This window comes from Bos mutus, chromosome 8, assembly GCF_027580195.1.
Source record: "Bos mutus isolate GX-2022 chromosome 8, NWIPB_WYAK_1.1, whole genome shotgun sequence".
Taxonomy (NCBI): domain Eukaryota; kingdom Metazoa; phylum Chordata; class Mammalia; order Artiodactyla; family Bovidae; genus Bos; species Bos mutus.
In genome coordinates this window covers 33,443,075-33,470,473 of record NC_091624.1, presented here as the reverse complement: position 1 = coordinate 33,470,473, position 27,399 = coordinate 33,443,075, and the positions used below count along the sequence as shown (strand labels likewise).

General features: G+C 44.5%; 1 protein-coding gene and 1 long non-coding RNA gene across 7 annotated transcripts in view; one reads left to right on the top strand and one right to left on the bottom strand.

Annotated features, from left to right (window-relative positions):
• The window catches only part of GOLM1 (golgi membrane protein 1), a 60,774-nt gene extending 51,348 nt beyond the window's left edge, over positions 1 to 9,426 (bottom strand). For 2 of the 6 annotated variants that reach the window (XM_070375384.1, XM_070375385.1), the window contains exon 1: positions 9,329 to 9,426. The gene's annotated coding sequence lies outside the window, so the exon portion shown is untranslated. Of the gene's footprint in view, positions 1 to 8,992; positions 9,147 to 9,328 lie in introns of those variants that run through there. The other 4 variants (XM_070375386.1, XM_070375383.1, XM_070375387.1 and 1 more) reach the window with 4 other exon arrangements.
• A 116-nt stretch (positions 9,427 to 9,542) lies between these two features.
• On the top strand, positions 9,543 to 23,765 carry LOC138988875 (uncharacterized). Its single transcript, XR_011465079.1, has 4 exons — positions 9,543 to 15,026; positions 17,068 to 17,192; positions 18,173 to 18,248; positions 22,936 to 23,765. It is a non-coding gene; the product is annotated as an uncharacterized lncRNA (long non-coding RNA).
• The last annotated feature ends 3,634 nt before the right edge of the window (positions 23,766 to 27,399 follow it).

Sequence of the window (27,399 nt, the reverse complement as noted above, 5' to 3'; positions counted from 1 at the left end):
CACCCCCAGAATTCCCATGCATAGAACTGAGGGCTGAGTCCAGCCTCCATTGACTGGTGCCTTCTTCACCAGCTTCTGGTCTCTTGGGACAAAAGAGGAAAATAAGTTTTAAATTTAACTGTCAGTTGCTATCAGCTGGCACTGTATGTACTAACAGAGAGTGATGCTCAGAAATACTAAAGTTCCAGAAAATTCTACGGATCTGCTGAAAATGTGTCTCCACTGCTTTATCATGTTTTTGATCATGAAAGTCTTTCTTTAAAAAAAAAAAAATATATATATATATAATTACAAATACAATTGGGGAGAAAAATCACACACAGTGAAGTGTAAAATTAAAAGTCCTCCTCTTCCTACTTCACTGGCTGTTCCTTCTATTCCAGCTGCTCTTAACCCTCAAAAGGCATCAAAATAACCCGGGACATTTCTTAAATTACCAAGAAGTAGGCCCACTCCTCCTTTCTCTATGAAATCTTTTGCCCGTAATTTTTAGCTATTGTTGGTGTTTTCAAAATAACCTAATCTCATCACTCTTTGTTTCTAGATTTTGCTTAAATTTTGAAAGACATTTCCTACTCTAAGTTTAGATATACATTTACCCATAATTCCTCTCAACATACCTATGGGTTTCATATTTATATTTAAATATTTCATCCATTTGGAATTTTTTTGACCTAAGAAGTAAGGAAATACAAAGAAAACTTTTTTTTTTTTTTTTTGGATGCCCAGCCAGTTCTCTGAGCACTCTCTTATGGAATAATCTATTTTCACTCAGTTCTCTGAAAGGCCGTCTTTGTCACATGCTTAAACCCTTGACAATACGCTTTTAGATGGGATCCTTACTTGATCTTTTGTTATACCTGCAGATGTGAGTCAGGGTGGTATACTGTAACTCTGAAAACAATGTAACTCAATTCTCACTTCAAGGAAGTTACAGATGATCATTTAACATTCTTCTTCCTTTAGCCAGTCAAAAAGTTTAGTGAACAGCTCTGACAGGACAGGTTGTCGTGCTAGCAACAGGAAGCCAGGGCAGCGTTAAGAGATCTAACTCAGAACCCAGTGGCCAGAGTCAGACTTGGCTCCACCTCTTAAGAACCACAGAACCCTGGACTGTCTTCCTCAGAGGGCTTAAATGAGGAATACAGACCAGAAAAGATAAGAGACATGCCTAGAACCACAACCGACACATAGTTTCAATGGCTCAGGGAATGCTGACTATCATATTAGAGGCTTCCCTGGTGACACAGGCAGTAAGAATCTGCCTGCAATGCAGGAGACCCAGGTTTGATCCCTGGGTCAGGAAGATCCTCTGGAGAAGAGAATGGCACCCCCACTCCAGTATTCTTGCCTGGAGAATCCCATAGACAGAGGAGCCTGGTGGGCTACATTCCATGGGGTTGCAGAGTCGGACATGACTGAGCAACAGTAATCATTATTAGAGATGGAAAGATGAATAACAAATCATTTCCAGATCTGGCCTTTTCTGCCCTTTATAAGAAAAAGGTGATGAATGTCTTCCCTCCTCAATTGTTCTACTTTATAAGAACCAGCCATTCCTAGGAACCAGCCATAGGAACCAGCTCCTCCCTCAACTCTGCTGTCCACTGAAGCAGCAGTCACTGCCATCACCTGGGCTGACTCACAGATGTTGCTTCTGCAGCAGACATCCTAGACTAGGACCCTAGTATGCAAGAGAGAGGTTCCAGGAAGCTGAGTACAGTCTCAGAGGCCCCTCGCCTGACCCAGCACTTGGCAGGTCAGTTGGTGTGCAGCCGCCCAGAGGGCGCAATAAGGAGAGCCCCGGGCTCCCAATGGACAGAGGGCTGCCCAGGTAAGAAGATGACCATGATGGAGAAAGGGCCAACAGTGACCCTTCGTCCTGCAACGTGCCTCACCCAGGACTTCCAGGATTGCAGAAACACTGCTGCCCAAGACGAAGGGAGTCATGGCTGGGAAAATGTCAAAGCCTATGAAGACTAAGGGCAGGCACTCAAAGTCAGGGTTGTCAAATGTTTCAAACGCTCTACCCTCCTCCACTTTAGAATTTATACAGACTGGGGGTGACAGAAGTGGGTCGGAGACAGTCTATGTCAGACAGATTAACAGTCATAATTTAGGCTTCAGAACGTGTTTTGTCTTATATTTGATTATAGTCACTTGACATACTGAAAAAGATTAACCTAAATCAACTAAACTCTGTGAAATTCCAGGTATATCTGCATTAAATGTTTCTTGGCAAGTTGGAAGAGTCGTTTTTAAAAAAATGACTGGCTCAATTAATTTAAGCAATTCAATCTACTGGTTAAAATTATTGTTGCCTTTTAAGCAAAAATGTTTATAAGAGAACAGAGACTTTTTTTAAGAAAAACATAAGAAAATGGGCAACTGGTTAAATACATGAGCCCTTTGAACTTCCTAGTTAAATAATCTTTCCATTTCCTCATTTTCACGGAGATTTTTAATCATATAGGCAAATACATAAACAATCAAATCAGATTGACTTGTTTAACCAATGTCATCACTACAGGAACAACACAGCTTCTCCAAACAATATGGGAGCTGCACCTTAATTCCTTCTCAGAAGAAATGGCCTTACCAGGTGGGCGGAGGGCGAGAGGCGGAAGTGCCCTCAATGGAGCCGGAAGTGACCTGAACAGAGTTCAGAAGCCACCTCAGTGAGCAAACAGATTGGAGGATGCCCCACTTAGCGCTGAGGTCTCAGGAGTTGGTCACCAACATTTTTTTGGAGGGTTCAAAGATATTCCACCCCACCCCAAGAATGTCCCCAAGGCAGAAGTCAGCATACTGAGGCCTAGAGCCATTAGCAGCCCATTGTGTAAATAAGGTTTCGGTGAACACAGCCACGCCCAGCCCTTGAAGTACTGCCCACAGCTGCTTTCTGCCTACCAGGCAGAGTTGAACAATTGACACGGGGATTTACTCAAAGGGTTAGAATGAAGACTGACACAGTTAGATGTATTATTATCTGGCCCCTCTGGGGAAGTCTGTAAACTCCTGTCTAAACCATTAGGGTTAAATTACAAGTCCACTGAATTCTCCTTTTAAATTCTTAAATTCTTTTAAAAACTTACTAGGAAGTATACAATTCTCCTACTCCCACTTTCCCAACCCTCAATTTTCCCCCAATTCTAGAATCTAATAGTTTAGAAAGAAAAACCTTTAACAGCATGGTAACTACAATAATACCATATCACGTATAGTAAAGTTGTAAGAGAGTAGATCTTAAAAATTCATCACAAGAAAAAAAATTTTGTAACTGTGCAATGATGATAACTAGATTTACTGTGGTGAGCATTTTGCAAAGTATACAAATAATGGATCTTTACCCTGTATACCTGAAACTAATATGTGATGTCAATTATGCTCAATAAAATGTTTTAAAAAGAAAAAAATGTCAAAATTCATGTGCATATTTAGGGCTATAGAGTGAAAATACCAAAGAGTGAGATGGATGAGTGAAAATGAATGAGAACCAATTCCATTGTGTTTCTTCCAGCACTTGACTTTCTGCAGAAGGGCCAACTCCCCTGTGGACGCCACAGCTACACGATAGCAAGTGTTCCCAAAATTCCTCCTCTTGTTCGGGAGTCGGCAAGCTCCAGCTTCAGGGCAGAATCCTGCCAGCCACCTGTCTTTGTACACTGTCTAAAAGCTCAGGTTTCAAGCTTTTTTATTGAAAAACAAAACAAAACAAAAGAATAATATTTCATGACACGAGAAGTACATGTAATTAAAATTTCACTGACATAAATAAAGGTCTGTTGGGACACAGCCATGACCATTCATTTACATATTGTCACGGCTGTCAGGCTATGAGAATTGTGTAGCTGTGACACAACCCACTGGGCCTACAGAACCTAAAATACCATCTGGCTCTTTACAGAAAACGTTTGCCAACAACTGCTGTAGTTCACAGTTCTCAAAGTATGGACCCTGGACCAGCAGCATCAGCATCATGATTATAAAGTTCTCCAGGTGATGCTGATACAGGTCAAGATTGAGAACTGTGCTCAGCAGAGCTCACTGGACAAGTCTGACAAGTGCCTCTTATTCTGGTCACACTCAATTATTTTTAAGAAGCAGAAAGGCATGTTGGAGAGGGTGCGTTGTTTATCTTTGGGGAAACATTTCTATACTGTTTAAACATTTCCATACTGTTTAAAGGTTGAGTTTGGATTCCCCAAACTTCCTTGGCTTTTGGCTACAGTCCACCAGGCCCCTCTGTCCATGGGAATCTCCAGGCAAGAATACTGGAGTGGGTTGCCATTTCCTCCTCCAGGGGAGATCTTCCCATCCCAGGGATAGAACTTGGGTCTCCTGCATTGTGGGCAGATTTTTTACTGCCTGAGCCACCAGAGAAGCCCCAGTCAGAATGAAGTGATCACTAATTCCAGAGCAACAATGGCTTCTACAGGACCCTCCTTCACTGATACAGAAAACAGAGAGGAAAGATAAGGTATCATCTACCTGCTGCACGGATATAAATGACAGAGAGCATTTTGATGGGCTAGACCCTCCAGTTCTGGCAGCATCAGAATCAGAGAAATAGCTTACTTTTTTTTTCCTAAAATCATTAGTATATTAAAATTTTGTCCAAGAATTCACCAAGGCACTATTTTTAAAAACCAGTAATAGCAAATGAGCCATCTTGAAATTACAGCCCAGCTGATCCTCAAAAGACTACAGTCCAGTCAACCCACAGAACCAGAAGCAATAACTAAACGATGGTTTTACGCTTGCAGCTGATCTGTTATGAAGCAACAGATGATCAAAACATAAACTGTTACATGAAAAAAGTTACAAAATAGTAATGCTCATATCCCATTTTTGTTGAAAATTTTTAAAAATATACTCAATAAATCAATCGTCGTGAAGTCGCTCAGTTGTGTCCGACTCTTTGTGACCCTATGGACTGCAGCCCACCAGGCTCCTCCATCCATGGAATTTTCTAGGCAAGAGTACTGGAGTGGGTTGCCATTTTACATTTTTCTATAATAGAAAATGTACAGCAAATGCTTATAAGGAAAGATATTTACAAGTTGGAGTAAGAGAGGAGGAGATAGAGAGGAACAGAAAGAATACAGGGCAGCCCATTTCTGACCTGGTGACGCAGTGGTTCCTCATCTCCTCCCAACCTCCTGTGCTCCCCTGTAAAGGCTTATCCCTGTCTTTTAAGGCTAGTGTGAAAATTAAATGAGAGCATGTACTTGTCACCAAGCAAATACTAACTGAAAAGAACTGCTGTGGTATTAACCTTTTTTTTTTTAAATATAGTTATTTATTTGGTTGCATCAGGTCTTTGTTGTATCATGTGGAATCTTTTGTTGTAGTGCATGGACTCTCTAGTTGTGGCATATGGACTTAGTTGCTCCAAGGCATGTGGGATCTTTGTTCCCTGACCAGGGATTGAACTTGGGTCCCGTGCATTGCAAAGCAGATTCTTAACCACTGGACCACCAGGGAAGTCCCGGTATTAACCTTTTAAAGTCTCAGTTTACTCATTAAAAAAAAAAAAATGGGGAGTGCGATCAATTATACCTGCATTCACAGGGTTCTTCTGACAATCAAATGAAAGAATTACCTGAGACTGAAGTGAGAGAAACAGCTGTCTACCAGCAGGGCGTATGCACCCCAGAAGGTGTAAAAGACGCTCCATCTGGGCTGGGGGAAAAATCCTAGAAGTTACATTTATTTTTGTCCAAAAAGTAGAATAGCAACTACGTTTAGTAATGTAAATATTACACCAAGTTAAATGTATTATGTGTACACTAATTACTTTACACTGTGTTACACTGTACTAATACTACCATGAAATACTAACAGTGCTAGTAAAAGCAGGAACTGACTGCACCCTCACAAAGTCACCAGCCCTCTGAGGTACCCGACACACTCCTTTGACTGGGCAAGCATACAATGAAATAGATGCACAAATTAAAACTAAACTCACAGAGGATATGAAGCTTTAAGGTTCCCATAAAAAGCACAGATTAAAGCTATACTAGTAAACGCAAGCACAGGTGAACAAAAGCCAGGGGTTAGGAATGCACTTCCCACCCTGAGCCAGCTTCATCTGTGCGACATCACCAAGTAAAAACAAGGATGTTGTACTCAGATCTAACAAGATCCAGACCAAAAAAACCTCAAAGTTCAAGGAGTATTTGAAAGAGGGTTTTACCTCCACAATGATTCCAGCCCTAAGTATATACTGGATCTTGAGCTACAACATTAGCACATGTACATTAATTTATAATTAAGTAACAAACACACATACAGAGGAGTACTAAAAACTGGTCTTAATTGAGATCCAACTGACATTATGCTGTACTAGTTAAATTTTTTTTTTTTTTTACTAACAAGAATGAACAAAAAAGCTTGGAAACCACAGCAAACTATCTCATTATACAGTATTTTTACATATGTGTTCTTCCTGTCAGCACTAGTTAATCATCAAAATCTTAGTGAGAGGAAGTTTTATTAATGCAGTCTTGAAAGAGAATAAGATCACGATGTAAAAATCTGAGAAGGTGTGCATTTTCTTTCCTGAAAGTGGCTGACATTTCTTTGTGAAGCAAAATAGGCTCTCTGGGAATTTTGGAAATAATCCTCAAACTTCAAGCCATGCCTCTCTTTCAATGTAATTTCATCAGTAACTTGGAAAAGTCTAGAAAGCAGCCACACTCTAAGACCATCTTGGGGGAGCAAGAGAAATGCCATTCACATTTTGTTAAGGTGAAAGCCCCCATGGCGCAGCAGGCAAAGAATCTACCTGTCAGGAGATCCCTGGGGGAGAACACAACAACCCTCTGCAGTATTCTTGGAGTGGACAGAGGAGCCTGGCGGGCTATAGAGTCAGACAGAGCGACTAAGCACAAGGGGATGTCAAGACTATTCCCTCTACTTTTGTGAAGTTTTAGAAAATAATGCTAACTGAGTTTTTCTTTTAAACAAAAAGAAAAGTGATTTTTTTTCTTATCCCAATTCCCCATTTCAAGTCATTAAAAAAGAAATCTTTTCCTAAAGCAACTATTTTTTTCCCCCACAGAAAACAACAATAATACAACTGAATTAAAGCCCCAGGCACAGGGCCTCTCCTCCAGTTCCTGCCTCCCCTCACAGCCCCTCCCGGACTGTTTAAAAGCAGGGCCACACTACCTCATGTTCCCTTCCACTTCACTGCCAGTGATGGGATCCTACTCGCTGCCCAGCAAGACAAGTTGAAAGCGACACCCCGCCTTCCAACTCTTCCCACACAGGCAGTTTCCCCAGGCTCTGCCTGGCTATCCTTTGTGCTTCAGATGCAGAAAGCTGGCCTGCAACGTTCACAGGATCAGCAGTTCCCTTCTGGCTGGGGGAAGGTGGCCATACAAACGGACTGAAGCTGGCCCTGGGCCTGACACGGTCAACCATTCTCATTGCTGTTTCAGCCCCACCCCTGAAAAAAACAATATACACGCAAAATCTTTTCATTCCCTCATCAATAACTGGACCAGCAATTAGAAAACAAATGGCACCCTTACTTTCTAATAGCAATGTTCCCAAATGCTGACCTCCACCCCTCACCCCCAGCATTCCTGCCTCTCATCCTTGGTTTTTCACTTCTGAGCAAAACCAATGGGGAGAAAAGGTGATATCTTCACAGGAGAGGAAAATAAGTCTTGAAGTGTTGTTTTCTTTAAACATTCTAAGAATTCAATGTCTTTTCACCACTGACTCCTTAAAAATTGAGTTCTGACCTAAAAAACGCAAGTCTTAGCAAGCTCCTGGTTTCTATTTACAAATAAACTTATTCTTCACAGTAGCCTGCGCTTAGCTTAATCTTCTCTAACATAGGGAGGAGGAGCTATGGATGGATGCTCTAGAAGACCCACAAGTACCAACAAGGGATTCAACTTCTCAGGCCCCATGCTACAAAAAAATTCAGGAATACTAAAACTGCCTAAATTTGAGTCAGTCTCGTGGCCATGAGCCAAACAGAGTCACTCTAAAGCTGTTAAACATGTAATCAGGTTACTGGACTACCTTACTCTGCCCCTAGGATTGTCCCTCAATATTTGCATTATTTAGGGCAATTGGACCTTGGAGATCACAAACCAGACAAAGGAAATCTCAAAGCCGTGAAAGTCACACAAGTTTGGTTTTGCAGATTTGGAAACGGGATATCTCAAGCCTCACCACGACTTGGCGAATACAATGATTCTAAAATTCCGCTACAACGAATACTCATCGAAACAGGTATTTTGCCTATTTTGTTTTACCGAAAGACAATCATTAAAAATATTAAGTAGGGTGTGACATATAAAGAGTATGTAAACCCAGGAGACTATTTTTACGGCGGAGCAGAAGTTTTGTGGATCCTCCACGCCGCCAAAGTTGGGAAATACAGGTACAGAAGGAACCCGGAGCATCCCTGAGACGGGATTCGGAAGAGCTCCGGCAGACCGAGGACCCGGTGTCAAGCTCACCTGCCAGGACGCGACTGCTGCCAACGTGGGCACCGCGGCGGCCCGGGGCGGAGAGGGAAAGAGACGAGCGCGCGGCGCGGCCAGCCCGCCCTCCCCGTGTGCCAATCACGCCCGCACCGCTGCCACTAGCGCCACTTTGGGGATGCTCGCTTTCGACTCTGGGTGCCGACGCGCGTGACACAGCTAAGAACAAAAAGAAAGGCCCCGCATCGCCCCAGACCGACCTCCTCAGGGGAGCCCAGCAACGGAGCGGAGCCCGGGAGGCGGAACGCGGCGGGTCGGGGCGGCCCCGGGAAGGAGGCTCCAGCGCTGGGAGGTGCGGGGCCGGCCTCGAGCCCACTCCGGTAAAAGGCTGCGGCCCGGGCGCCAGCCGGGGGAGAGCGGGTGTTTCCGGGGCCCGGCGCGGGGTCCTTGGGCGCGGGCCCCGGGCCGTGGAGGGACAAGGAGAGAGAAGGGGGCTGGGGCGACCGGGGGAGGGCCGCCAGGCGTGCGCGCCGCCTACTCACCCCCTGCCGCGGCTCCGGCGGTTGCTCGGCGCTGCGAGGGCCCGGCTCCCTTCTCGCCCGGGCCGCTCTGCCACCGCCGCCGGCCTCGTGCTCCCGTCCGCCCTGGGCAGCGTCCAGCGCCGCCGCGTTCGCGGCCTCCGCAGCGGCGAGTCCCCGCCTCTGGCCAGCGCCCGCGGCGCGCGGAGGAGACGGCCTCGGGAGCGCGAGGAGGCGAGGCCGGGACCGCGCCCGGACTCCCGGCCCCGCGGTGCGCGCGCCCTGGCCCGCGGCCGCTGAGCGGCGGGAGCTGGAAAAGCCTGGTCGCGCCCCCTCTCAGCCTCCTCCCCAGCTCCTCACCCGAGGCTCCCGGCGCGCCTTCGGGCCTGGGCTCCGACAGACCAGCAGAGCGGTCTCGATGCTTTTAAAGGAGGTGAGAAGTGGCGACGGAAAGAAGGGCCCCGGGAGACCGCCCTCCCCCCCACCCCTCAACGTCCCCCACCTCCGGCCGGGAGGAATTTTCCGGAACCCAGAGCCGACCGCACCCATTGTCACACTCCTGGTCTTGCTCACGTCTCTGGTCTTGCTCACGTAGTCCTGGCCGAAACTGCCCAGGATAGAGGGGCCAAGGAAAAACAGGTATTTGGGGGATCTTTACTCACAAATCTGTCCTTTTCTTCCATCAGCCCTTCACAGGTGGGCTTGATCTTCCTAAAGCTATTATCTCTCAGCGCTCATTTTCTTGAGCGTTGGGACACTCCCAACTGTGCAGCAGAGAAAATCCCAAGGCTCTTGGGTGCTACCCAAGCGGGATCCTCTAGGATTTTCTCAGAATGGAGCCTGGAAATCTGAAATTTAAACAGCACCCAGGTGACCTTCAGGCACACGCAAGTTTGAGAAGCACTGTTGAGCCACACCTACCTGAGAAGATGCCACAAAACTAGTGACATATAGAATAACCATATGAGAAATGGAATATTTCCTGCCATATCAGTAAATAAGACTGTCATTATCATCAGCAGTTGCAGCCTGCCAACGTGAGCCTGTATTCTAAGGGAATACAGGAAAAAGAATACCAGCAGACTTCAGACCCTCCCCACAGTGAGCCCAAGGGAACTTGGGATGTGAAAACACAGAATACTGGCCCCATAGCTGAGATGTATATAGAAGAAATTATTTTAGTGAGCCGAGACTCTTGCATTGTCTCATTCACAGAAAAGCACAAACTTTCTTAACTTGGGATATCTGCTTTCTTTAATTAACAATAATCTTCTGATGTTCCAACTAGCTGCCCTTTGTTGCAGAACTTCTATAAAACCTGGCTGTTCCTCTCACCTCCTCACAGCAGTTGTCTCAGAGTCACTTGAGATACTGTCTCCCAGACTTGAACTCCCCAAATTCCCACCAAATAAAACATAACTCTCAACTTTTAGGTTGTGAATATATTTTAAGTTGACCTGTACTAGGAAATTATAAAGCAATGATTCTTAACCTTGGTAGCATGAGCCAGACATTCAAATTATCTGGGAGATTTTAAAGTATTTAGATACCAGGGTCCCACCTCTAGAGTTCTGAGTCTGAACATTAGTATTTTTGTTTTAAAGCTTCTCAGATTGAACATGTGGCCAGAATTGAGAACAATTTTCCTAGAATCATCTCTTTTTGAACCTACCTAGCTCTAGTATCTGAGAAAAGAACCCCCTGGCTCATCCCTCCCAAACCCCAACTCCAAAAGACAAACTCCTGAAGGAACTCTCACAGTTAAAACTGGATACAACCAGAACAGACCCCTTCAAAAAGTTAAGGTTCCTTACTACCACCTGAGCGTGGATCTCCTTAACGGCAGTTACGAGAGCTTTTATGAGTCCAAACCTGAGTCATGAGCTGACAATAATAACCCCTTTAGAGTGATATTCTAGTATATTCCAACATGATGTTTTCATTGCCCATTGTTAGACTGCCACCTGGTCAAAATAAGTGTTCAAAAGCTATGTGTGTGTTGACCATCAGCTCTGGCTTGTCCTTGGTCTTGACTTGCAACTCTTGCCTCTGATCCCCTATGAACCTTCAGTGACCATAGTCAGGGTTTTAGAACAGGCGCAGTATCTTCCCTTAATGCTCTTTTTGGCTCTCCTAGTAACACTTTGCCTTCTTAGACTGCGAACCGTAACTTCCATCTCATTTGCCTCTAAGTATGTTCCCATTAGTGTCTGTGATTTATCAGTGACTAATTAGTCAGTGACTAAGCCAGGGATTCTTAATCACTTTATAGAAGAGGTCCATATGTCTAGGTACAAGGGAAGCTGGCTAAATTAACTACATCTTTACTGAGAGGGAATCATCCTTTCCAAGTTTCATGGGGATCTTTATGGCAAAATTTGGAATTAAAGAGTAGTTCTTAAAGTTCTTTTAAAATGCAATATTTATATATGCAGTGTTGCATATGTGAATTTGGATTTACATTGCTTATAAAGTGCTCTTCTATTTCCTCAAGGCTTCTCATCCAGAATGTTTAACCTAATCAGTTGCTCGCCCTAAAAATTCAAATGGATAGCTTTTGATTAAATAAGGGCTTCCCTGGTAGCTCAGATGGTAAAGAATCTGCATGCAATACAGGAGACCAGGGTCTCCAAGTCAGGAAGATCCCCTGGAGAAGGGAATGGCAACCCACGCCAGTATTCTTGCCTGTAGAATCCCATGGACAGACCTTGAGGTCACAAAGAGTCAGACGGGAGTAAGCAACTAACACTTTCACTTTCAATGATTAAATAATGTGCGAGGGGCTGTTGTGGTTGGTTGTAGTGCGCCCCTGTGTGTTGTCTGTTTAGCTCTCTTTCCTTCACTAGCTAATAGCACCCTATGTTCATACAGGAACCTACCTCCTACTCTCCAAGGGATACAGCCTTAGTTGGACTGTCAGTCAAAGTGATGTCGTCTCTAGCTCAAGGAATAGACCATTGTATCAGTTTTCTATTTGCTACCCTAACAAATTATCACAAACCTAGAGGGCTTCCCTGGTGGCTCAGAGGTAAAGAATCTGCCTGCTAATGCAGGAGATGCAAGTTTGATACCTGGGTCAGGAAGATCTGGAAAAGGAAATGACAACCCACTCCAGTATTCTTGTCTGGGAAACCCCTGGGACAAAGGAGGCTGACAGGCTACAATCCATGGGGTTGAAAAGAGTTAGACACAATTTAGGAACAACTAGGTTGTTAACGACAACAACAAGAGTTAAAATGACACAGTTGTGTTGATCAAAAAATCTCACTGAGCTTTCTGGAGACTCTTAGGAAGATCAATTGCATTGCTTTTTCCGGCTCTTAGAGATTGCTTGCATTCCCAGCATGTAACCCCCTTCTTTCATTTTACAAACAAGCAATCTTCAAAATCAGTAACATCTTTCTAATCCTGCTTCCATAGTCACATCTCTCAGATCCAGCTGGGAAGCTTTCTTTGCTTCTAAGAACGCTTGTGATTGCATGGGTCCCACCCAAATAATCCAAGATAATGTCTGTGGCTGGACTCTTAATTTAATCACATCTGCAAATTCTCTTCTGCCATTTAAGGTGACATTTACAGGTTTCAGGGATTAAGACATGAACATCTTGAGAGGCCATTATTCTGTCTACTACAGACTCCTACCCTCAGCTGATTCATTACACTCTATTTTTGGGATAAGCAAAGCGATGACCCAAAGACGAAAAAGGATCCATGTGCACGTATGTCAGTGATGGTACCCATCATTTTTGGCATGCAGATCTGTGGGGCTGGTTCCTATGTGCCTCAAAACCTGACTTTTCAGTTTATCCTGCAATTCTGAGGCTTTCCCCATACCGAGAACTTGCTAGAAATATGTGTAATACGTAACAGAACAACAGTGTAGAATCGTTTTCAGAGTTCTTGGTCACAAACAATAGAAAGAGCCTTTGTAAATCTCAAGGAAAAGGAGTTGATTGGACAAAGGTCAGGGTCTCAGGGAGTCGATAGTGAGAATCAGTGAAATCATATAAATTGATTTTCAATCAGTTTGGAAAACCTAGATGCTGCAGAGGACTAAGCAGCAGAAATCACTGCAAAAATGACACAGCAGATAGAGTGAGTTTAGTATATGTGCCACACTGCAGCATCTATAGGAAATGTGCCCTCCAACTTACCGCACTTGTTTGCAACATTGCTCAAGATACAACGTGTCCAGAGGGAGCTTCCAGTTGGAGGGATTTGATTCTATGCCTATTTACCAGGCTAACCGGGACAACTCTGGACGTGGCCACTAATTCCACAAAAGGAAATTGAGGTAATGCCTGAAAAAGAGGATTCTGGCAGACAAATAATCAGCAAATGTCCCCCACAGATATCCTAAGAGAAATTCAAAGAGCTGTGGCGCAAGCAGAATTCATGTCTGTCTAGGAAAATCAGGAAAGACTAAACAGAAAATTGGTGTAGGACAGACTGTCCAACAGAAATAGATTTCAAACCACATATATAATTTAAAATTTTCCAGTAACTGCATCTTTGGGGTCGCAGAGTCGGACATGACTAAGCGACTGAACTGAACTGAATGGGACATTTTACATGTGGTAAAACATTTGACAGAAAATAAATACACCACTTCAGTTTTTTAAATTTTTATTTACTTATTTTTGACGACTCTGGGTCTTCGTTGCTGCCTGCCATTTTCTCACTGTGGTGGCTTCTCTTACTGTAGAGGCCCAGCTCTGGTGCATGGGCTCTGTGTCCGTGGCATGCGGATCTTCCCAGAGCAAGGATCATCCCATGTCCCCTGCGTTGGCAGGTGGATTTGTATCTACAGGACCATCAGGGAAGTCCACTTTTTTTTTTAAATTTCAGTATAAAAGTAAACATAAAGAAGTCAGTTTCTCCTCGGCACTAGCCACATTTCAAATGCTCAATAGCTACATGTGGCTAGTGGCTACAACATTAGACAAGGAAGGTGTAGAAGGATGGTGTATCCACTTGGATCTTATCTAGAGAGAGAAAAAGTACACAGTAATTTAAACAGGGTAAGTTTAAATATAAAGATTCTTTAACATAGCATCACAAGGGTCTGGCCAGTAAAAAGCAAGGGAAAGGTAAAGGGGAAGTCGCTCAGTCATGTCCAATTCTTCGCAACCCCATGGACTGCAGCCTACCAGGCTCCTCTGTCCATAGGATTTTCCAGGCAAGAGTACTGGAGTGGGGTGCCATCGCCGCCTCCAGGTAGAAAGCAAAGAGAACTATAAATAATATCGGAATGGGGCTTCCCTGGTGGTCCAGTGGTCAAGCGTCCACCTTTCAGTGCAGGGGACACTGGTTCAATCCCTGGTCCAGGATGATTCCACATGCAGCAGAGCAACTAGGCCCACGCACCACAGCTACTGAAGCCTGCCCGCCTAGAACCTGTGCTCTGTGCAACAAGAGAAGCCACCGCAATAAGTCTGCACCTGACATCAAAGAATAGCCCCGCTCGTCACAACTAGAGAAAGCCCATGTGCAGCAACAAAGACTCAGCACAGCAAAGAAACAAAAATCTAACTAAATAAACCTTTAAAAAAAAAATAATACAGGAATGGAAGGTATTCTGAGCAGCTGTTATCAGATCTACCTGTCTCTCCACCAACCACAAAAATAAGATTGAGACCTCTGTAGAGAGGGTTGTGGCTCCCTAAGTGGCAGAGAAATTGCTGTGTTGTCAGTAGAACTTGCTGAAAATCTGCCCTCCAGAACTTTCTAGAAATCTAGAAATCACCTTCTAAGCTGCCCAGGAAAGCTGTTCATGGGTTGGTTTCTCACTGGAGGTGCTCTCTTACAAAACTGCTCCAGGAGCCCAGGAAAGCTGCAGTTGCTTGGTACTTGTGCTGCAGAGGCTAGGTGCTGCAGGAAACTGGCACAGGGCTGTCTGTGCCCAACTGGCATTTCAGGACAAGTGTCCTTATAAGGGAAAAGCTGAGGATGTTTGGACAGAAGAGAGAAAGAAGCTATATATGACCCACAGAGACAGAAGCTGGAACGATGTGGCCACAAGCCGAGGAGTGCCTGGAGCCACCAGAAGCTGGAAGAGGTAAGCAATGGGTTCTCCCCTAGAGTCTTTGGGGAGAGCATGACCTTACCTTCACGACCATGTCAGAATAAAATTCCTGTTGTTTGAAGCCAACCAGTTTTGGTACTTTGTTATGGCAGCCCCCGGGAATTAATACAATGCCCAATTCCACAGGGTATAGTGACTGGTTCATAGATGGGCACAAGATCCAGTCAATGCAATGAAACTCTGTTCAGGACATCTGCTGGAGCTACTGGAAAACAGAAGGCTTTTCTCCACGAAGGCAACCCATACTAGGAAAAGATAAGCCTAGAGCTGCTTGCAGAGTTAGTCACCACTGAAGCGCCTTAGCATGCATGCATGCATTGGAGAAGGAAATGGCAACCCTCTCCAGTATTCTTACCTGGAGAATCCCAAGGACAGAGGAGCCTAGTGGGCTGCCATCTATGGGTTCGCACAGAGTCAGATAATGACTGAAGCGACTTAGCAGCAGCAGCAGCCGAGCTGCTTGGGGCCCCCACGTGGAGACACCTGCCTAATATGTTGAAAAAGACAGAGGTAGAGTCTAGTGTTGATGATATCATTTGATCTTCTGGACCCAGCCATAGCTGATGCCAGTCCTATCCCTGGACTTTTCAGTTATATCCGCCAATTAATTCTCCATTTGACTTAAGCCATATGAGCTGGATTCCTGTCACAAGCAGCCCAAAGCATTCTGACTGACAGAGTCTTTGTTACCTGGGTAAGGTTGTCAGATATATATGAACTGTAGATAAACAATAGGTAGGTTTTTAGTGTAAGTATGTCATGTATACTGAATGGGTATGATACCATGTGCATATGTATTTGTTATTTAACTGAAACTTGATTTAACTTGGCATCCTGTTTTTTTGGTTTGGGGGTTTTTATCTTTTATAAAAGTCTGGCAATCCTGTGTTGGCAGAAGGGCTTTTATTGATCATCTGAAACCTCTGAAAGGCCAGCTTACTATCATACAAAGGAAGGTAGGGATAATCTTTATTCTAAGTGTGTTGTGCTTAGTCGCTCAGTTGTGTCCATCTCTATGTGACCCCATGGACTGTAGCCCACCAGGCTCCTCTGTCCATGGGGATTCTTCAGGCAAGATTACTGGAGTGGGTTGCCATGTCCTCCTCCAGGGGATCTTCCCAACCCAGGGATCAAACCTAGGTCTCCCGAATTGCAGGCAGATTCTTTACTGTTTGAGCCACCAGGGAAGCAGATGCCTCTTTTTTAATAACTGTCTTCAGTCTCCTGTATTGACTGGAGCTGTAAAAGACTGTGATTATAGCCTCATACTATCAAGAACTGTAATATGATTTGAAGTTGAGCAAGAAACATCAGTTTTTAATAGCCTGGGCAATACTGAGCAAAGTCGTGGAAAGATTCCTGAATGGGTTGAGAGCCCTACAACATACTTTAAAGCTGACGCGCTTCCAGAGCTCCTTTTATGGTTTCCTCTGCTTGGTGTGCAAACAGGTACACCTGTTAGGGCATGGCCCCAATGCAAAGGATTATGGGAGACCCAGCTGGAGGGGCAGAGGAGGGGGCCAGGGAATGCCCACTGAGCAGATAAGAAGAAAAGTGCCCAAGCTAAGGGTATACTGAAATCTGGAGGCAGCCTGAAGGCATGAAGTCTGACATATATAGAACAGCACTCTAGCCCAGGATATGCAGGAGTAGTGCTGTGTGTTTTTGGCACCAAGATGCAGTGTTCAAGGAAAGGAGGTTCTTCTGCTTCACTAATGCTTGCATGTCTTTGGTTCTCAAAAGCGTTTTCAAAAGACTTCTGAGGTAGATTGGTTCTCTAACCTTGAGATGTATGTCTACAGTGAGAGACTGACAGTTTGTTTTAACTTTGCAGCAATGGTAAGAATACTTGAAAACTTACAAACTTGAGAAGCTGACTCATCCACTACTGCTTATTTTTCTATGATGTTGAGAAAGGAGGATATTTCTTGAAAATACAGTTTGAAATGTCAATTATATTTCAGTGATTTTTGCTTTAAAAATTTTTTTAAACTTACTTATTTGGCTGTGCCAGGTCTTAGTTGCGGCACATGGGATCTTTAATCTTTGTTGGGGCATACGGGATCTAGCTCCCCAGCCAGGCATCAAACCCAGGCCCCATGCATTGGGAGCATGGAATCTTAGCCACCGAACCACCAGGTAAGTCGCTCTGCCTTTTGTTTCCTGTGAATTCTCTTTTTGCATACAAGTAGGTTCTTGAGCAGGGTTCTCCTGGTGGCACTAGTGGTAAAGAACCCACCTGCCAACACAGGAGATTGTAAGGGATGTGGGTTTGATCCCTGGGTCAGAAAGATACTCTGGAGGAGGGCATGGCAACCCACTCCAGTATTCTTGCCTGGAAAATCCCATGGATGGAGGAGCCTGGTGGGCTGCAGTCCATGGGGTCACTAAGAGTCAGACACGACTGATCAACTTCACTTTCACACACTGGAGAAGGCAATGGCAACCCACTCCAGTGTTCTTGCCTGGAGAATCCCAGGGACGGGGGAGCCTGGTGGGCTGCTGTCTATGGAGTCACACAGAGTCAGACACGACTGAAGCGACTTAGCAGCAGCAGCAGCAGCAGCAGTCCTGCTGTCTTAGTTTTGTTCATATCCCCACTGACTTACCACCTTACCAAATCTGTCAAGTTCTCCACACCCAGCAAGATCTTCTCACAACTTGTGTTAAGAACCACTTTGTTTCCTCTAGGGTGACATAGTGGGGTCACACCCTTGTGGGTATGGGAAAGGTCCTGGGCAGTGCATCTGCTCTATGGGTGAGACTTCAAATTGCAGTTTGGAGGCTCTTGCTTAAAATTTCAGGCCACAAACTGACATCATCATCACTTTGTGTGCAAAAAGGCAGCTCTGGTTTTACTTTAACATTTTTACAACAGTATTTATTTTATCTTGCAATTCATAGGATTTCATCAAACCCCAGACAGCTGGCCAGGTCTCCAGGGGCTCAAGAATTCCCAGACCCACTCCTTCTCTTATCTAAAGTGCTGCCTAATGAGCTGTGTCCAAGGGCAAGCATGGAATCCAGGCAGTGTCCAGGCAGATCACAAATAAGATCAGGACTGCTCTGCTGCTTCTGAAGCCTGAACAAGACTTCTTCCATTTTAATTTCCCTTACAGTGGGTCAGTCTCCTTGGTCTGGAGCAGTGGTTCTCGGTTGAGGGTAGTATCCTGCATGGAGGGAGCATTTGGAAATGTAAGGAAACATTTTTTGTGCTAAGTTATATTTTACATACAACGTTGTGTCAATTTAACATGTGCAACATGTTAATATGATTCACTTGTGAATTGTAATATGATTTCCATTGTAGCAATTCTTAGCACCTCTAAGAATTAATGTTTTGTAATTATTGTTTCTTTTTAGTAGTTGAAATAATGAAGTTCAGTCTCTTAGCAACTTTGGTGATTGTAATCAGTTTTATTTATAATTCTGTTTTTAAACAACGACTAGGAGGGGTTGTGGAGAAGGCACTGGCACCCCACTCCAGTACTCTTGCCTGGAAAATCCCATGGATGGAGGAGCCTAGCAGGCTGCAGTCCATGGGGTCGCTAAGAGTCGGACACAACTGAGCGACTTCACTTTCACTTTTCACTTTCATGGACTGGAGAAGGAAATGGCAACCCACTCCAGGGTTCTTGCCTGGAGAATCCCAGGGACGGGGGAGCCTGGTGGGCTGCCGTCTATGGGGTCACACAGAGTCGGACACGACTGAAGCGACTTAACAGCAGCAGCGGCAGGAGGGGTTGGGGAGCCATCTGCTATTGACCTTTAGTTGAGGATCCTACCCAGCAAAAAATGATCTGCCTGCAATGCAGGAGATACCAGAGATATGAGTCCGATCCCTGGGTTGGGAAGCTTCCCTGGAGGAAAACATGGCAACCCACTCTGGTATTCTTTTCGGGAAAATCCCATAGATAGAGGAGTCTGGCAGGCTACAGTCCATAGCGTTGCAAAGAGTCGGACACGACTGAAGCAACTGAGCATGCGTGCATGCACAGTGCCCATAGTGGGCACTGTGAAACTGGTCAACTGAGAAACACTGGTCTCTGATGATCCAGTGAGCAGTACAAGGCTAGTCACCCTATGAAAGGAACTCCTGGAAAAAACCTTTTTTCCCTGTAAGGTTCCACTCTATGGAATGTGAAGTTTAAGCCCATAAAGGGAGCTTTGCTTTATCATTTTAGGATTAGGTTCAGCTGCTAGTGACAAGAAACCTGAATAATAGTGGCTTAACCCACAAAGCTTTATTCTCTCACAGGTAAGTCTCCAAGTAGATGGTCTTGGCTGAATTGACATGCCTGCAGAGTCTGAAGGGGCTTGGACTCCACTGCTCCTAAGTGTGGCCTTCATCCCAGGACAGCTGTTTAAGCTTAAGCTGTCACTTCCTCATTCCATCCAGATGAAGGAGAAAAGGAGAAAGAAAAGCTTGTTCTTTTCCTTTGAGGATACCTCTCAAAAGTTGCATATAACATTTCTGATCACATTCCTTGGCCAGAACTTTGTCTCATGTCCATTGCTAGTAGCAAGGTAGCTGGGAAATAGAGGCTTCTATTCTGGTTAGCCACGACCCCAGATGTAGGTACCGTTCCTAAAAAAGAAAAGGAAGAAAAGTTTAGCAATAGCAATCAATTCTTCCCTTCCTCCTAAGGTGGATTACCTACATCCATAAAGTGAAGCCCTAGTATGTTATTAAAGCTAGATTTCAGTGGTCCAGCCTTGACTAAGTAGGGAAAGAAAAAAGTATTGACTTGCTTTGGCCCTAAAATTCCTTGATACTCTTCCCATTGAGACTGTAGGCTGTGTCTTCTTCCCTTAAAACTGGGTGGGGGTTTATGACTGCTCCGGCAAATAGAGTACAGCACAAATGAGGTCATACAAGGTGACATAGCTGCCTCTGGGTCTCTCCAGGATGTTCACTGTTACACTCCAGCCACACACGCTGTGGGGTAGCCCAGGCCACATGGAAAGGCCACATGTGGGTGTGTAGCTGCCAACCCCATCTGTGGTCTCAGCTGACAGCTCCCAGCAATTGCCATGCACATGAGGGAGGAAGCTCTAACTGATTCCCCCTCGACTCCAGAGTCGACCTCTGCTGTGATCTGAACATGCTCCCGACTAGATACCTAACCCCCGAGGTGATGTTAGAAGGAGATGAGGCCATCAGGAGTGATGGCCTATGTATAAAGAGACTCTGGAAAGCTCCCTCCTTCCACCATTGGAGGACATGGTGAGAGGTCAGTGGTCTGCAGCCAGGAAGCAGGATCTCACCAGAACCTGACCATGTAAGCTCCTGATCCTCTGACCTCCAGCACCCTGAGAAATAAATTCCTGTTGTCTGTAAGCTGCCCAGTCTGTGGTATTGTGTTACAGAGGCCCAAATGGACTAACACAGCCTTTGGCTTTTCCATCTGACTGTGACTGCAGGAGGGACCCTGCACGTCATTCAGTCAGTTCAGTTGCTCAGTCATGTCCAACTCTTTGTGACCCCATGGACTGCAGCACGCCAGGCTTCCCTGTCCATCACTAACTCCAGAGTTTACTCAAACTCGTGTCCATTGGGTCAGTGATGCCATCCAACCATCTCATCCTCTATCATCCCTTTCTCCTCCAGCCTTTAATCTTTCCCAGCATCAGGGTATCTTCAAATGAGTCAGTTCTTTGCATCAGGTGGCCAAAGTATTGGAGTTTCAGCTTCAGCATCAGCCCTTCCAATGAATATTCAGGACTGATTTCCTTTAGGATGGAGTGGTTGGATCTCCTTGCAGTCCAAGGGACTCTCAAGACCCTGCAGGAGAAGTGTCCAATTGCATCCAGTCAGCACAGGGGATTTTGGAAGGATCACAGAATGTTTATTGTCTCAAGCCCGTGCATTTGAGGTGGTTGGTTATGCAGCAATAGATAATCAGCACAGCCCATAGAACACTGACACTTTAGTATTGACTGGTTTTCCAGCACCTTCCTGAGGTTGGCAAGTGGAAATCAATCAGGAGAGACATCAAGGACACAGTAAATCAGGGCCTGGCGGGGCACAGTGGGGATAGAGGTGGAGATTGCAGGAAGAGAGGATGTCACTTAAAAGCAATGCAGCTGCTCTGCATCACCAAGGGCATCTTCTTCCACTGTCAGTTTTGGTGGTACTAGTTCATCACACAGTACATCCAGAGAAACCACAGGATATGAATCAAAAAGTGAGGAAACTGGGAGCCAAAGAAAAGGAGGAAAATGCATTGTGTGCCAAGGGGCTATGACTCGAAGTAGAGAAAGATAGGAATCCAAAGAGCTAAATTATATTGTCCATTGTATATATTTACACCACATCTATTTTATCCATTCATCTATTGATAGCCATTTAGGTTCCTCTGATATTTTGGCTATTGTGAAAAAGGCTGCAATGAACATAGGGGTACATATATCTTTTTGAACTAGTATTTTTGTTTTCTTTGGAAAAATACTCAGAATTGCTGAATCTTACTGCTTTTCATACTGACTGCACCAATTTACACTCCCAGCAACAGTGCACGAATGTTCCCTTTTCTCTACGTCCTTGCCAACATTTATTACTTGTGGTGTTTTTGAAAATAACCATTCTGTGAAGTGGGCTTCACAGGAGGGTCAGTGGTAAAGAATCCACCTGCCAATCAGTGCAGGAGATTCAGAGACATGGGTTCAATCTCTGGGTTGGAAAGATCCCCAGGAGGAGAAAATGACAACCCACTCCAGTATTCTTGCCTGAACAATCCCATGGACAGAGGAGCCTGGTGGGCTACAGTCCATGGGGTCACAAAGAGTTGGACATGAATGAGCAACTGAACTTGATTGCATGCATTCTGAGAAGTATGAGGTAATATCTCATTGTGGTTTTGATCTGGATTTCCCTGATCATGAATAATGTTGAACATCTTTTCATGTGCCTTTTGGCCATCTGGGAAAATGTCTATTCAGATTCTCTATTTTTTAATCAGGTTGTTTGTTTTTTCTGAAGTTGAGTTATATGAAGTCTTGTACCTTTTGGATATTAACCCCTTATCAGATTATCATTGGCAAGCATCTTCTCCCATTCAGTAGCAGCCTTTCCACTTTGTTAATAGTTTCCTTTGCTGTGCAAAAGTTTTTTAGTTTGATGTAGTCCCATTTTATTTTTGATTTGTTTTTCCTACTTGAGACATATCCCCAAAAAAATGTTGCTCAGACTAGTATCAAAGGCATACTACCTATGTTTTATTCTAATTTTATGGTTTCAGGTCTTATGTTCAAGTCTTTAATCCATCTTGAGGTTATTTCTGTACATTATGTGAGAAAGTAGTCCAGTTTGATTCTTCTGCATGTAGTTGACCAGTTTTCCCAGCACCATTTATTGAAAAGAGTGTTTTTCCCCATTGTTTAATCTTGCCTCCTTTATCATAGATTAATTGACCATGTAAGTGTGGGTTCATTTGGGGGCTCTTTATTGATCTATATGTCTGTTTTTGTGCCAACGCCATGCTTTTTTGATTACTATAGTTTTGTAGTATAGCTTGAAATCAGATAGAATACCTCCAGCTTTGTTCTTCTTCCTGAAGAATTTTTTTGCTTATTCAGGCTGAAGACCACAAAATTTTCAGTAGATACACTTAAAAATTATGGATGACCCCGAAGAATTTTCCATCATGTGAGTTCTACTATAAATATTTTAGAAAATTTTTAAAAATTAGTACTTTATTTAAAAACAATAAATTCATTACATGTTAATATAAATAATTAAGTACAATCCACTGTGTGTACAGTGTCACCTGGCGTTCTTCACATGACTGTGGGAAGAGGTTCAGAGGACCAGCTTGAATGCTGATACCTCAGCCTACTGTTCTATCTGTGGCTTACCAACTGTCCTTTGTCTCTGCCTCAGGAGTCTCCTGTTTTCTGTGAGCATCGGTAACACCATGACATGCTAACCTATACCCTTCCAAGAAGAGAAAATCAGCTCTTCATAGTTACTGACATAACCTCTAACTGAGACTCAGCGTGTTCTTTTAGTCACTGTCATGCTTGACTCTTTTGTGACACCGTCAACTGTAGCCTGCCAGGCTCTTCTGTCCATGGGATTTCCCAGGCAAGAATACTGGAGTGGATTGCCGTTTCCTTCTCCAGGTGATCTTCCTGACCCAGTGGTTGAAGTCATGTCTCCTGCATTGGCAGGACTAAGCAATCAGGGAAGCCCTGAGATTCAGCATACTTTCCATTTTAATGTGGCAATAGACTTCACTATATTCACAGTACCCATGACTTTGTAACCAAGAGAAAATACAGATACTTTGACAACATATCACAATTGTATCAAATGTCTCTAAATAACATTTATGCATGACAGCCCTTTGAAATCAAAGTACTTGATCTTGTTGATGCATTAAACAAGCATATATATTACTATATCGTTTGTTATATATATATTACTACACATTTGTTTTTTAATATATTAATAGCTATATTTTAATATGATTGCTTTTTTTTTTTTCATTTTACTTTCATGCATTTAACATTTTTATTCTGAGAATGGGTCCATAGGCTCCCAATTTAGGCACTGTGTTTATTGCCTGAGACTCTGTATAGCACAGGAAAACCAGAAATAAAAAACATTTCAATTATGGGTCTTTGAATTTCCCAAGCCCCAGCACTGGGATGAAATGGAAGGATGCATGCTTGTTGAAAGACATGTGGAAGAAATGCCTTGAAAGAAGTAAAGCCTTTTAACCTGAACCTAGAAGGGAGCCTCAGGGTTGGGGGGAGGGGTTTGGATACAGGGGTGAGACTGATGAAGTCCGGATGGGGGTACAGGATCTGAAGGGGGGATTGTACCTCCAGAGGCCATCAGCTTTCTCTTGACATCCAGGAGGCCTCCTGGGGGCTTCTTCAGGCCTGCAGCCCACGTGCTGTCCATCTGAGTGATCCTCAGAACTGCCTCACCTCAGGCTACCTTCTCAGAGACTGGCTCGGGCCCCCTTCCTCCACAGCCAGAAGCCCCCATGCTGTACCTTTTCAGCCACCAAATTGTGTTCAGTTCCCAACAACCCACTTCTCCCTCTTTTGGTAGCCCAGGATGCAAGCCTGTGAGTGGTAGGGTGGAGCTAAGCCCTTACAGGGATGGTGCACTGTGGAACAGAAGGTCTCCTGACCTATATTTTGGGTCATCCCTATTTGGGTGAGGTGAAACCAAACCATCTAAAGATTTCCCTCTGGGTTAGAGAAAAGCCATCATTCACAAGAGAGGAAAGAGGTGTGGAGGTGAATAGTAATTTTCCCAAAAGATACTATCTCCCTGTTTTTCAAGTCTATGAGCTGGGAAATGCAGAGTTGCCATTTTAGCCAGCCTGACATGTCTGTGACCCAGATCCATGGTTGTGTGCAAGCACATGATCTCCCTGCTTTGTTGGTGCTGATTTCAGCAGTGTGCTCCTATTGCTATGATAATGAGCCAGGGAAGCTTCGCAAGCTGGCCAGGAAGAGCAACCTTCATAAGAGAAAGGATAAATCAGGGCTGTGCTATGCTCACTCACTCAATGCATCTTACTCTGCTAATCCATGGACTGTAGCTCTCCAGGCTCCTCTGTCCGTGGGGTTTCCTAGGCAAGAATATTGGAGTGGGTTGCCATTTCCTCCTCCAGGGGATCTTCCCTACTCAGGGATCGAACTCCAGTCTCTTGCATCTCCTGCATTGGCACTGCGCCACCTGGGTAGCAAATCAGGGCTATAGTTTGACATTTGGAAAGGAGTAGAGTCAAGAGATGAAAGTTTGAAATAATGATGGGAGAAATACAGCAATGGGGCCAGCTTAACCCAGGGGAGGAGCAGAGGCACATTTTAGAAGGCTCAGAAACTTGTCCTACTCCCAACTGCCTCCCTGAAAAAGCCAAACTGTTCCAGACATCTAACTTTGCACCGTTTGTACTGTATCTCCTTGTGTGTTTACTTGGTCCTGTCTCTAATGTGTATGTATGTATTTTTTGCTTTGTTTTTGTTTTTTTGTTTGTACCACGTAGCAAGCAGAATCCTAGTTCCCTGACCAGTGATCGAACCAGTGCCCCATGCAGTGGAAGACACGGAGTCCCAACCATTGGACCATCAAGGAAGTTTCATATACATGTGCAAGTTAAAGTGTTAGTCGGTCAGTCACGTCCAAATCTTTGACACCCATGGACTGTAGCCCACCAGGCGCCTCTGTCCATGGAATTCTCCAGGCAAGACTGTTGGAGTGGGTTGCCATTCCTTTCTCCAGGGAATCTTCCCAACCAAGTCATTGAACCTGGGTCTCCTGCATTGCAGGCAGATTTTTTAATGTCTGAGTCATGTATTTTTAAGCAAACTCACCAGAGATGAAAAATACATATATCAAGACAGTAAGATGTGAAAATTGAGTTTTTAAAAAAGATCTTTTTCTTTTCCACCACCAGAATGGAGTATCATTCACATATGGTTGGAGCAGCTAGAAAAGTGCACATATGGCAAAGAAGGAAGTGGGGGAGAGAGTGAAGTGGGGGCTGCTGAAGATGGGCTTGCAAATTGCCTGAGATTCCAGGACTAGTGATAAAGGAAAAAATCACTGAGAACACTGACAACACCAAATGCTGACAAGGATGTGGAGCAATGGGAACTCTCAGTCATTGCTGGAGGGAATGCAAAATGAACAACCACTTGGAAGACAGTTTGGTGGTTTCTTCAGTTCAGTTCAGTTGCTCAATTGTGTCCGACTCTTTGCCACCCCATGAATCGCAGCACGCCAGGCCTCCCTGTCCATCACCAACTCCCAGAGTTCACTCAGACTCACATCCATCGAGTCAGTGATGCTATCCAGCCATCTCATCCTCTGTCGTCCCCTTCTCCTCCTGCCCTCAATCCCTCCCAGCATCAGAGTCTTTTCCAATGAGTCAACTCTTCCCATGAGGTGGCCAAAGTACTGGAGTTTCAGCTTTAGCATCATTCCTTCCAAAGAAATCCCAGGGCTGATCTCCTTCAGAATGGACTGGTTGGATCTCCTTGCAGTCCAAGGGACTCTCAAGAGTCTTCTCCAACACCACAGTTCAAGAGCATCAATTCTTTGGTGCTCAGCTTTCTTCACAGTCCAACTCTCAAATCCATACATGACCACTGGAAAAACCATAGCCTTGACCAGACGGACCTTTGTTGGCAAAGTAATTAATGTCTCTGCTTTTGAATATGCTATCTAGGTTGGACATAACTTTTCTTCGAAGGAGTAAGCGTCTTTTAATTTCATGGCTGCAGTCACCATCTGCAGTGATTTGGGAATTAAATAGACACAATTCCTTCACTTCATACTAAAACAAGGAGTTGCTAGCTCTGGTCTTTTAAATAAATAGCAAAATTTTGAAAAGAACACAGACCTAGAAATCTGATAAATACCAGCATAAACATCTGTGACAATAGCTATCAATTTCCAGTGATTACTGTCATTCAGTTCAGTTCAGTCACTCAGTCGTGTCCAATTCTTTGCGACCCCATGAATCACAGCACGCCAGGCCTCCCTGTCCATCACCAACTCCCGGAGTCTATCCAAACCCATGTCCATTGAGTTGGTGATGCTATCCAACCACCTCATCCTCTGTCGTCCCCTTCTCCTCTTGCCTTCAGTCTTCCTCAGCATGAGGGTCTTTTCAAATGAGTCAGCTCTTCGCATGAGGTGGCCAAAGTATTGGAGTTTCAGCTTCAACATCAGTCCTTCCAATGAACACCCAGGACTGATCTCCTTTAGGATGGACTGTTTGGATCTCCTTGCAGTCATACCTTGAGTTAAATTTTTATTTACTCCCTGCAACAATTCCATGGAATTGATACTATTGTTATTCTATGTTACAAATGAGTGTAGGCTTGGAAGTGAAGTGGCTGGCTCCAATCACAAAAGTGGGAGAGGGAGGTTGAACCCCAGGTGCCCCAGGCTCCAGGAGCCAGGCTAGTGGCCACTGTGCATTCCTGCATGTGGTTCACACTCTGACAGTGCTCCAGGTTCACAGACCCCAGCAAGAGCCTTTCTGACCAAGGTCTCTTGGTGACCAGAAAGCATGAATTCAGGTCAGGTCTGTGCTTCCTAATACAAGCCTGGACCACCATTCCACAGCATGATATTCTTTTCCTATGTGCCAAAAAGTGGTGTTTTCGTGAGGTAGAAATGAAGCTTTGGTAGATCAATTTCTTGTGTGGAACATTTCAGTACAGTGAAATGCACAGACACTTCCTGGGTTAACAAAAACATTTAACTATGTAACCACAGACCCTATTAAGATATAGAATATTACTGTCAGGACTTCCATGGTTGTCCAGTGGTTAAGAATTCACCTTCCAATGCAGGGCACAGAGGTTTGAT